The sequence below is a fragment of the Brassica napus genome, chromosome A6 (genome assembly GCF_020379485.1).
Source record: "Brassica napus cultivar Da-Ae chromosome A6, Da-Ae, whole genome shotgun sequence".
NCBI classification, from domain to species: domain Eukaryota; kingdom Viridiplantae; phylum Streptophyta; class Magnoliopsida; order Brassicales; family Brassicaceae; genus Brassica; species Brassica napus.
The window spans coordinates 20,481,101-20,490,641 of NC_063439.1; the positions used below are offsets into that span (position 1 = coordinate 20,481,101).

At 34.2% G+C, this 9,541-nt stretch overlaps 1 long non-coding RNA gene across 1 annotated transcript; it reads right to left on the reverse strand.

The window, feature by feature from the left end:
• Nucleotides 1–3,117: 3,117 nt before the first annotated feature.
• On the reverse strand, nt 3,118–9,541 carry LOC106351978. The gene is made up of 3 exons (XR_007314412.1): nt 9,006–9,541; nt 5,824–8,024; nt 3,118–5,496 (listed from the first exon to the last, which is right to left on the reverse strand). It is a non-coding gene; the product is annotated as an uncharacterized LOC106351978 (long non-coding RNA).

The window sequence follows — 9,541 nt, forward strand, 5'->3', positions numbered from 1 at the left end:
TCAAGGATTAACAAGCAATAAGTTTCTACATTCTCACAGAATAATAAACCAATGACAGAAATGTTGCCAAGACTTAGAGACCATGAGAAATTTCCAATCATTGTTATTGTAAAAACTAAAAACTCAAGTCAACATATACAATTTATAGAATCTAACACAGTAATCATTTAGCCTCCTATGCAGAGTTGTGGAGAAATTATTTCACATGTTTACAATGATCACTGAGGGTTAAGAGTATAACACAAAACAGAAACATTCAAGATTCAAAGAAACTACGACCACATTCTGCAGGAATCTCGCATACGTTGATCTAGAAGTGACTTCATAGAAATAAGTTATATTATAATACATACAAGGACCAAATTAATTCTGAATAATAACTTTTTCTGATCAACATACAGAATGCTAACGCAGTTTAGAAGGATCACTGAGAATAGGAGAGGCATAACAAAAAACAGATAAATTCAAAATTCAAAGAAACTACTCACACAATCTTATAGGAGTTTCACCAGTTAATCTACAAGAGACTCTAAAACATACCCGATTCATAAAAGAGAGACCTTAAAATACATAAAAGCACCAAACTAAAGAGATGCTAACACCGTTTAGAATTTTCACTGAGGCTTAAGAGCATATCACAAAACAGAAACATTCATCAAGATTCAAAAACAGAACTACTACAACAACCAATGGAATCTCTGACCTATGTTGATCTACCAAAGTCCAAGATACATAGATTTCATAAAATGAGAGACCTTTATAATACAGAATAGCACCAATATAAAGAGATTCTAACACGTTTAGAATGACCGTGAGGGTTAAATGCATGGCACAAATCAAAAACATTCAAGATTCAAAGAAACTACAACCACAGTTTGCAGGAGTCTCTCAACTTTAGGATGATCTACCAGAAACTCTCAAGATACATCAATTCATTAAAATAAAAGACCTTATCATACATACAAGCACCAAACTAAAGAGAACAGAGAGAGATTACACTTTAAACACACTAAAATGTTCCAATATGAAAAAAAAAAAATCTACTTGCTCATCAATGGATATGTTAACAATCAGTATCTAGAATCTCATGAATGCTAGATAAATGACAGAAACATTATCAAAGATAATAACAGAGCTTTCCAATTCCTTTACATTTACGCATATATCACTTAACTAGTTTGTATTCATGTGTAACAATATCATTTTGTAAGATAAAAAGTGAAGAAAAGCATATACCTGGGTAAATCCTTGGCGTCAATGAAGATATGAACAGTTTGTGAAGAACGAACCTAAACAAATGTAATTAGTCTTTGCTTCATAGTCTTTGCTTCATATCAGTCTCTCCTGCTTGTGATTTTCATAATTGAATGTATCGACTAAGTAACAAACAAGTTTGAAAAGCACATACCTGGTTAAAGAAATCTGATACACTTGAAATCATCTCTGAGTCTTCTGAAGCACATACAAAACCTGAGGAAATCATAACTAATTAGTCTTTTCGTTCAAAAAAGAGTTACCTTGTGAGTTATTACCCCGTAAGTAGTAACTATGACATAAGTCTTTGTATAGGGACTTCCTAAGCCGTACATAGTGAGGTGAGGAATCAATTTTTGGTTCATAGTCTATGTCTTAAGACTGCATTTAAGCTGTTGGTCGTTTTTACCATCCAACAAGCCAAAAACTGATTCAAATTTTTGGCTCATAGTGTCTTCAGACATGGTTTAAACTGTTGGTCGTTTTTACCATCCAAACAAGCTAAAACCCGATTTGGTTTAGTCTCTATCTTGAAATTGGTTAAAGTTGTTGGTCGTTTTTACCATCCAACAAGCCAAAAACTTGGTGTGTAGTCTTTTTATAAAAGCTTTGACAAGGCTTAACTTTAGTAAGGAGTCTGTTTTTGCTCTTTGTTTTAAACTGATCTTTTTGGTCGTTCTTTATCAAATGATTTTTAAGCCTTGTGGTTGATGTGAAGAATTAGTTTGCGGGTACATAGTCTCTGTCTCAAGACTTCTTTAAGCCGCTGGTCATGAGGAGCAATATTGTCTACGGTTTCTTCGTAAGCCGTTGGTTGTAGCTGTCTAGACTTCATAAGCCGTGGGTAGCAATATATTGTCTAGACTCTTCTTAAGCCTCATGTGGTAAAGCCGTATGAATCTTTGTCTGAACTTTTTGTAAGCCGTGGGTACTTAATGAATCCAACCTTTTATAAGCCGTGGGTTATTATAAATTGTTTTTCAACTCATAGTCTTTGCCTTGAATGTTTTCTGAGAAGTTGGTCGTTTTTCCATCCAACATAAGTTTTCCAAGCCGTGGTTACTGGTAAAGCTGTGTTCACTCAGTATTTGTCTAAAGACTTTCTTGCAAAGTCGTGGGTACAAATGTGATGAAAGACGTTTTCATTAACAGTCTATGTCTTTTTTGGCAAGCCGTGGGCACTAATGTGACGAAGACGAATTCAAGCACATTCTTTGTGTAAGAACCTTTTTGAAAGCCGTGGGTACAAATGTGATCAAAACATATTCAATCACAGTCGTTGTCAAAAGACTTTCTTGCAAGCCGTGGGTACTACTAATGTGATGAAAACAGTCTCTGTCTAAAGACCTGTTTGTAAGCCGTGGGTTTACTTCTCATGACTTGTGATCGTTATTACACGCAACAGGACTCGGGACTAATGTGATGAAAAACTCATTTGCTTCATAGAGACTTCGTTTGAAGACTTCTCTCAAGCAATGAATCCGTTTTCAGTTACCATCCAACTAGCCTTTGTTTGTCTAGAGGATCTTTTTAAGTTGTGGTTGCTTGATCCCATGCAACACATTCAGTCTTAAGACTTTTTTTTTTCCGAAGCCGTGGGTAGAAATGTGATGAAGATGTTTTCAATCACAGTCTTTTATGTCTGAAGACCTTTCTTGCAAGCCGTGGGTGCAAATGTGATGAATAATAATTTTTCAATCACATTCTTTTATATCTGAAGACCTTTCTTGTAAGCCGCAGATACTAACGCAATGTACGTTTACAATCACAGTTTCTGTCTAAAGACTTGTTTTCCTTTAAGCCATTGGTACTAAATTTTGTCACACTTTTCATCCTCAAACATCCTTTGCATCATAGAGCTGTGGATCTGGTTTAGATTTAGATTCTTTGCCTACACTTTTTATAAGCCGCGAGTACTTAATGAATCCAACCTTTTATAAGCCATGGGTTACAATCACAGTCTCTGTCTGAAGGTTTGTTTGGTAGTAAAGCAATAAAGACTTTTCTGTAAGCCATGGGTACTAGTGTGATGAAGACGTTTTCAATCACAGTCTCTGCCTAAAGACCTTTTTTGGCAAGCCGTGGGTACTAATGTGATGAAGACGTTTTCAATCACAGTTGCAAGCAGTGTGTACTAGTGTGATGCAGACGTGTTCACTCAGTATTTGTCTAAAGACTTCCTTGCAAAGCCGTGGGTACAAATGTGATGAATATGTTTTCAATCACAGTCTTTGTCTAAAGACCCTTTTTGGCAAGTCTTTCTCTTAATACTTTTCATAAGCCGTGGGTACAGATGTGATGAAGATATTTTAATCAAAGTCTCTGTCTGAAGACCTTTTTGCAATGCCGTGGGTACAAATGCGCTGAAAACGTTAATAATCACAGGCTTTGTCTAAAAACCTTTTGCAAGCCGTGAGGTACTAATTTTATGATTCACAGTCCTTGTCTCAGGACTTTCTTGCAAGCCGTGGGTACTCACATAGTGAATACTTTTTTTTCAATCACAGTCTCTGTCTAAAGACTTGTTTTTAAGCCGTGGGTACTAAATTTTGTCACACTTTGCATCCTTACACATAGAGCTGTGGGTAAGCAAGGGATCTGATTTAGATTTAGAGTCTTTGTCTGAAGACTTCTTTCAAACGGTACATACCAATGTTGTCTAAACCCCCTTAATAAAGCCGTGGGTAAAACAAGATTTTCCAATCACTTTGAGGAACTTGTGATCGTTACTTCACACAATGGGACTGGGGACAATTAGTTTTCATGACTTGTGATCGTTATTTCCATTCAACAAGTTCAAAAACAATTCATATCCTTTGTGTTAATGTATCCTTCCAATGATCTTATAGTCTTTAGACATAGTCATTTTCTGTCTAAAGACATTTTGTAAGCCGATGGTTGTTTTTGTAAAGCCGTGGGTACTAAAGCATATTTCACTTTACCATCCCCCAAATGTTTCTTGCTTAGACATGCACTACCAACCAATAGTGGTTTAGAGCCATTGGGACGATCTCATAGCCTTTGTCTAATTTTTTTTTGCAAAGCCGTTGGTCTTTTCTAAGTCGTGTAATGCAATGAATACATTTTCATCATAGTCTTTGTCAAAAGACATTCTTGCAAGCCGTGGGTAAAGACTTTTTTTAAGCCTCTGTCTAAAGACTTTTAAAGCCATTGGTAGTTAAAGGTCTTTGTCTGAAGACCTTTTTGGGCAAGCCGTGGGTACTAATGTGATGAAAACATATTCAATCACAGTCTTTGTCAAAATACTTTCTTGTGCAACCCGTGTGTACTAATGTGATGAAGACGTTTTCAATCACAGTCTCTGTCTAAAGACTTCTTTTTAAGCCGCTGGTAATAAAACCCCTTAGTAAAGCCGTGGGTAGCAAGATTTTCAAATCACTTTGAGTAACTTGTGATTGTTATTTCACGCAACGGGACTGGGACAATTAGTTTTCATGACTTGTGATCGTTATTTCCATTCAACAAGTTCAAAACCAATGCAGAGCCTGTGTTAATGAATCCTTCCAACGATATCATAGCCTTAGACATAGTCATTTTCTGTCAAAAGACTTTCTTGTAAGCAGTGGGTAGAGACTTTTTTTAAGCCTCTGTCTAAAGATTTCTTTTTAAGCCGTTGGTACTAAAAGGTCTTTGTCTAAAGACCTTTTTTTGGCAAGCCGTGGGTACTATTAATGTGATGAAAACATATTCAATCACAATCTTTGTCAAAAGACTTTCTTGCAAGCCGTGTGTACTAATGTTATGAAGGAGTTTTCAATCACAGTCTCTGTCTAAAGACTTCTTTTTAAGCCGTTGGTACTAAACTTTGTCACCCCATAGCCTTAGACATAGTCATTTTCTGTCAAAAGACTATTTTTAAGCCGACGGTTGTTTTTGTATAGCCGTGGGTACTAAAGTGTGTTTTACTTTCCATCCCCAAACATCTCCATGCACTACCAACCATTAGTTTCTAGGGTCATGGTTTAAATTTCCTCTGGGTCTAAGGTTCACGCAACAGGGACTCGGGACAATGTCTCCAAATAAGATTTTGGCAGAACACTATTAGATTAGTGCCTGCCTATGAACTTTTTGGAGTTTCATAAAACTTAATCAAAAGTAAGAATCGGCAGTAAAAAGACATAAAGCAGTAAAAGAACTTATCTGTTTATGTTGCTAGCCGTTCAACTCAAAGATTCACGCTTATCTTCAATCTGTCAATGATGGTTTCTCCACATCCACATTCTGTAAAACAAAAACAGAGAGAGAGAGGCTAAAGTGATCGGTAATTCTCCAATATACAAGCAATCAACACAAGAAAGAAACATATGTATATAAGCATCGCTTTATATAACCAATTTCAAGTCAAAGATATTAGATAAACATCCATAACAGAACAGCAAGTAGCACAAATATAAAGCACGATCAAGTTCTAAGTAAAACTGTAAATCAAAATATAATTGTTCTCATGCTAACTGCTAAAATACATACAATAATCTCAACGCAAACTGGTCAGATATGAAACTCAAAGATTAGAAGAACAAAAACAATTTGCGTAGACAGAGACGTTACCTCAACAATGATTCCATACGGAGTCAAGCGCTTTCCAGGATCACTACAACAATAAATAAATTAACGATTAAGGAAAAAAAATCGTAAAAACCCAATCGATCGCATCAAATCCCTAAGTAAATAAGATATGAACAAAATCCAACAAAACAGATTCACGATCAAGAGAAATCGAAGAGAATGAACGTACTCTTTCAAGACTCGTGAACATCTCTGCTTCTTTGAAAAGGAGTTATCTCCAGAAAATTTGAGAAGGAAATTTTTGGGAGAAAACCCTAAGAGAAGTGAAAGAACCGAGGAATCATCTCCTTCTGATATATACGCTTTTATATTTGTGTCGTTGCATCTTTAAAGAGCAACGGATACATTTTTAAACGGACAGTGCTTATTGCTCCACGTGTTATGTTTATAGTGCACCTTCCTCCTCAAGGTTAAGTTGATCCTGCAGATTAAACTGGTTTCAAATGTAGCCTTAACAGACTTTTAAACTAGGCCCAATAAAACACATTGTTTCAAATACTCCCTCTAGATCCACGTTATAGAAAAAAAATTATTTTTAAAAAATACATTTTATACTTTTTCAATGTATTATTTAATGAAAAATTGTACAAATAATTATAAGTATATGTTTAAAATAGCTAAACGATATTTATAATACCTAAAATACTTAAAATATCTATTGATTTCATATCCAAATATTTAAGCTAAACCAATTTTTATGTTAAGTTTAAGTATTTTGGCATACATTATTTAAATTTATATGTTATATTATTTTTATTTTTAGATTTTGAAAAATTTAAAGTATATATGAACTTTATTTTTTGAAAAAGATTTAAATAGGTTATCCGAACCCAAACCCAAACCCGAACCAAACCCGCAAAAATCTGAACCAAATCCTCAAGTATTCGAATCGAATCAAATAGTATTTGAATATCCACCTTTAATCAAATGTAAAAAAGGTTATTGATAACAAAATGTATATTGTTTATAATATTTAAGTATAATATTTGTTTTTAAATTCACTCTACAGATGACGCATGTTATCATTTAATTTTAGATACGTGGATATCATTCAGTAATAAATCAGTTCATGAATAAAATATTTCAAATAGAAAAACCACTGAAATATTAATGACTGCTCGATTTAATTTGGTATATCTTAACTCGTGAGGTCTATTTCATCGTTTATTTTCCTAATTAGCTCCTCTCATCAACTTGAAAGGAAAAAAAGAAAAAGAAAATAAAAACCATATTCACACAAGAAAGGTGAAACCACTTTTTCTTACCAAAAAAAAAGAAAGAAAGGATAAAGAACCTCTAAATTTAGTGTTCATAAGGACATGCCCACATGGTGTGGGTTATGTCACTTATAGACCCTACATCTTCTTCCCTTCGCTACTTTTATCAATCTAGTGTATGTCCCAATCTTCCTTTGATACGGAATCTTTACTACTATTTTATGCAAATTGTTTTTGAGCCTTTTTTCTTGTAGTCATAGTCAAATACACACTGGACCCGGTTTATCCACCAAACACTAATTCAAAATATGTTTAACTGCCAGCATTCATTTAAGATAACTACAGAGTATATTTTAAGTATCATCTTAAATTTTAGTGAAATTGCACTGTCTACCCATAACTTTACGCGTAATTAGGTGACTACCACTATGTACCATTAACAACTGTTCATCGAAATAGAAGTACAATTATGCTCCTATGAGATGAATATGTGCTGTGAGATCTAAAAGATTATGCCTCGGGAGGCGAAGATTTTAGAAGATTTCCGTATCGATATCCATATCCTCTTGTTAGAAGATGTGAATCTTCAAAAATATTTTCTGCAAATCTTCATTTCGAATTCGAATCCATATCCATTTCTTTCTAAAATCCCTTTCTGAAAATATCTTACTTCCAGTGCGTGTGTAGAGAGCCTTCAGATCCAAATGGAAAATCAAACAGAGGTGGAACCTTCGCTTCCAATACCGGAGATGGTGTTTGCATTTGGTGAGGAACCCGTTGGTGTGCGGGTTACCCCTTACCACAAACCGTTTGCAATCAAAAAGATTCTTCGCTGTCTGGATATAATATATCTGCCAGGGTGGAAATGCCCTTAATCCGAAATCATCGACATCAGGGTGGAAATGCCATTCATCCTCCCCATTTTTCTTCCACTCTCCTTGCCAAAGACGAACACAAATGCTCATCCTGCACAATAAATTAGGGTTTAAAAAGCCTTTCGATATTTGACAATAAATATGCTATTAACAGATGTAGGGTTTCGACTATGTCTGAGAAAGTACTTCATAGAAAAGCAATTAATTGCCGATTTAAAATCATATAGATTGTACTTTAAAGCAGGAATCGAGAGTCAAAGCAGAGGTTGGTGAAAAATGCCGGCTTATTATGGCTGTTCAATATGGTAAAACCGAACCAAACCGAACCGAAATAGACAATATGGTTTGGTTTTGGTATATACCATATAAACTGAATGGATGTAATTTTATAAAAACCGTAGGATTTGGATATGGTTTGGTATATAACTGATTAAACCGAATAAACCGAACAAAACCGATTAAAAGTAGAAACATGTAAATATGTATCTATTTTCTAACAATACATGAAAATCTATTTGTTACATAAGTTAAATTTATGTTAATAACTATTACCATAATTTTATAGTAATAAACAACCTTAATTTGTAAAACACTTGAACTATAATTAAATAACAATAAATCACAATTAAGACATCTTATTTCATGTTTCTGTTTTGTTTCATATTTTTATTTTAAAAATTTCAAGCTTTCATTTTAGTTATAGATTTGATTATTTTATTTGATGGTAGAAGCATTTTACGTTTTTGTTCATTTATTTAAACATGTAATATATTTTTAATAAATGACTGTGTTGACAATATGACTCTAAAAATTTATATAATATGATCTCAAACTAAATAATTATGTTTTTTGGTATAAAACCGAATAAACCGAAAACCGACGGTATATAAACCGAACCGAACCGAAGTAAATATGGATTTAGAATGGTAGTTATATTTTACTAACCGAAATATCGAAAACCAAAAAAAAACAAACCTAAACCGAACCGATATCCGGATTGAACACCCCTACGGCTTATAAATACATGGGTACAAAAATGTCACTTTAAATGGAACCCAGATTGGAAACATACCTTTCTACCGAAGATACCTTCTTAAAAGCTTCTTTTCACTTCTGTCTTAATGTGTCTTAAAGAACCACAGTGTCTTTCTTTACGGATCTGAGAATGACGCTCTGGTTACTTCATTTTATAGAGCCAAAGAGAAAGAAGGCGAAGCCTCTCTCCTGCTTATATTTTTTGTATGTAAAGGCATGAAATTTAAAGGTTGGATACGTTATTTAATGCACCGCCTTGCTCAGAAAATATATGGTGAGAATTGTAGTTTCTCTGATACGTTCTCTAGTTACACCTCCTCGCTAACCGAGAAAATCTATAAAAAATATATACAAAATATTTTCCAAATCTAAGAAATACGGCCTAAGATTCTAGAGGGCTATAAGAATACTTATCTACCATATTTGCTCAAGGCTAGATACGCCAATTTACTTCCTCTCAAATCACTGTTCGGCCCAGATATTTGTTCTCATGGCATATCTTTAATTACGCCATTCTTATTGTGTTTTGGACCAATTGTCCAATTCACTCTAAATTTTATTTACAAACTTTTC